The sequence below is a fragment of the Triticum aestivum genome, chromosome 2B (assembly GCF_018294505.1).
Source record: "Triticum aestivum cultivar Chinese Spring chromosome 2B, IWGSC CS RefSeq v2.1, whole genome shotgun sequence".
In the NCBI taxonomy this organism is placed as follows: domain Eukaryota; kingdom Viridiplantae; phylum Streptophyta; class Magnoliopsida; order Poales; family Poaceae; genus Triticum; species Triticum aestivum.
Window position 1 is genome coordinate 465135344 of NC_057798.1, and position 2752 is coordinate 465138095.

Sequence of the window (2752 nt, forward strand, 5' to 3'; positions counted from 1 at the left end):
GGGGCTGTAACCAAACGTGTCTCACATTCCTCAGTCCATTTGAACTTGGTGTCCTTCTTCAACTCCTGAAAACTGGCCTCACATTCCTCAGTCCATTTGAACTTGGTGTCCTTCTTCAACAACTTCGTCATGGGCTTTCCTATCTTTGAGAAATTCTCAATGAACCTCCTGTAGTATCCTGCGAGTCCGAGAAAACTCGGAATCTCTCCAACTGACGTGGGTGCTTCCCAATTTGTCACAGTAACAACATTGGTGGGGTCTACTATTATTCCTTCTCTGGATATAACATGTCCGGGGAATCCAACTTCCTTCAACCAAAACTCACACTTGCTGAACTTGGCATATAACTGATGTTCTCTGAGCTTCCCAAGTACCAAACGCAAATGCTCCTTATGCTCCTCTTCGTTCTTCGAGTAAACCAAAATATCATCAATGAACACCACGACGAAATTATCCAGAAACTCCGTAAACACATTGTTCATCATGTTCATGAAATAGGCAGGTGCGTTAGTCAGACCAAATGGCATAACGGCATACTCATATAGCCCGTACCTTGTGGTAAAAGCTGTCTTAGGTATATCCTGCTCTCGAATCTTCAGCTAGTGGTATCCTGACCGCAGATCGATCTTGGAAAATACTTTAGCTCCTTGCAACTGGTCAAACAAATCATTGATCATCGATAGTGGGTACTTGTTCTTGATTGTCACTTCATTCAATCCACGATAATCAACAACCATCCTTAACGATCCATCCTTCTTCTCCACTAGAAGCATTGGTGATCCCCAAGGTGGCGAACTTGGGAGAATATAGCCTTTATCCAGTAACTCCTTAATCTGCTTCTTAATTTCCTCCAAATCCTTTGCGGGCATCCTGTACGGTCTCTTAGATATTGGCCCTGTGCTTGGCAAAAGCTCAATCAAAAACTCAATGTCTCTATCTGGTGGCATGCCTGGCAACTCTTCTAGAAGTACATCAGGGAAATCCTTCACCACTGGTACTTCCTCCTGTACAACTCCTGATAAGGAATTCACTTGAGTCCTCTTAGGCACATGTCGGGACACATACTTAATCCTCCTTCCTTCTGGGTGGTAAGCATAATCGACTTGCTGGCGCAATCGATGTTTCCTCCATACATCGATAGCCAATCCAAACCCAAAATCACATACAAACCTTGCGACTCCAGAATTATCAGGTCTGAGGGGAAAACATGCCTACCTATGGTCAATGGCATCTGAAAACATCCTTGGCTTGCCATATGTTCCGCTCCTGGCGAGCTTACTAACATAGGTGTTCTAAGAACTTTGGTGGGCAGCTTATACTTATCCACAAATCCCATTGATATGTTTGAATGTGATGCACCAGTATCAGAAAGAACGATTGCAGTAAATGACTTAACCAAAAACTTACCTATTACTGCATCTGGCTGTGCTTCAACCTCCTCCACGTTAACGTGGTTCACTTGTCCCATGTTGAAAGGGTTAGGCTTCTTCCCAAAGCTTCCATTGCCATTTCCATTTTTATCTTCAGGACATTCATTGGCATAATGACCAGTCTTCTGGCAGTTGTAGCAAGTAATATGACTTAGATCCTTCTTGGTGGGCGTTGCTGGGTTGGAACGGTTCTGTCTGTTGCTTCCTCCATTACCATTCCCATTCTTGGGGCCACTATGGTTATGCGAACTTCCTCCATTGTGATTGTGACCTCCATGGTTATGTTGAAGGTGTCCTCCCGAGTTCGGGGTAAAACAGGGTCTCTGCTGAGCTCCAGAATTGTACTTCCCTTGTCCATACTTCCTCTTGCGGTTGTCAACCTGCTGCTGCTTCCCTTCAATCATGAGAGCTCTATCTACCAACTCCTGGTAGTTGTTGAAGGTTGCCACCATCAACTGCATGCTCGGCTCATCATTCAGCCCTTCCAGAAACTTCTCCTGCATAGTTGCATCCGTAGCAATGACATCCGGGGCATAACATGCTAACTTACTAAAATCATCCACATACTGGCCCACTGTGCGTCCTCCTTGGCGCAAGTTGTGAAACTCACGCTTCTTCATGGCCATAGCTCCTGCTGAAACATGGGCAGTGCGAAAAGCTTGCTGAAACTGATCCCATATAAAAATGTCAATGGGATAAGTGACTGTGAAATTCTCCCACCATGATGTTGCGGGTCCATCAAGCTGATGTGCGGCAAACTGCACTCTCTCTGCATCTATGCATCTTGCAGTGGTCAACTCCCTTCCAATCTTGCGGAGCCAATCATCTTCAACAATCGGCCCGGTGCTACTGGAGAACACCGGCGGATTCAGCCTTAGAAAACGGGCTAAGTGATCAACAGGTGGTGGTGGTGGTGGGTTATTGTTGTTGTTGTTCCCCTGATTCTGATTCTGGACTAGTATCTGCATCAATGCATTCTGCTGCTGGATCAACTGAGTGAGCTCTGGCGGGGAAGCAAATCCATTGTCGCGTCTCGGAGGCATCTGATGGGTTTAGAAAAGATGAGAAAATAGAATAGAATGAGGTCTAGAGGGAAAACAGTACCCATATGCATATGAGACAAACACAATCAATATCAGTTCAATCAATTCAAACAAGGGCATACAATCGGTGTAACTATCGTTATAAAAGTGCTCGGGCTATGCTATATACATGGGGGAATACTACTACTAATATGGTAGTCATCTAGAAAAATTGATCGGTGGAAGACTCCATGATATCTGCTCCAGCTTCATCAACAAAGTCATCATCGTAATCATCGG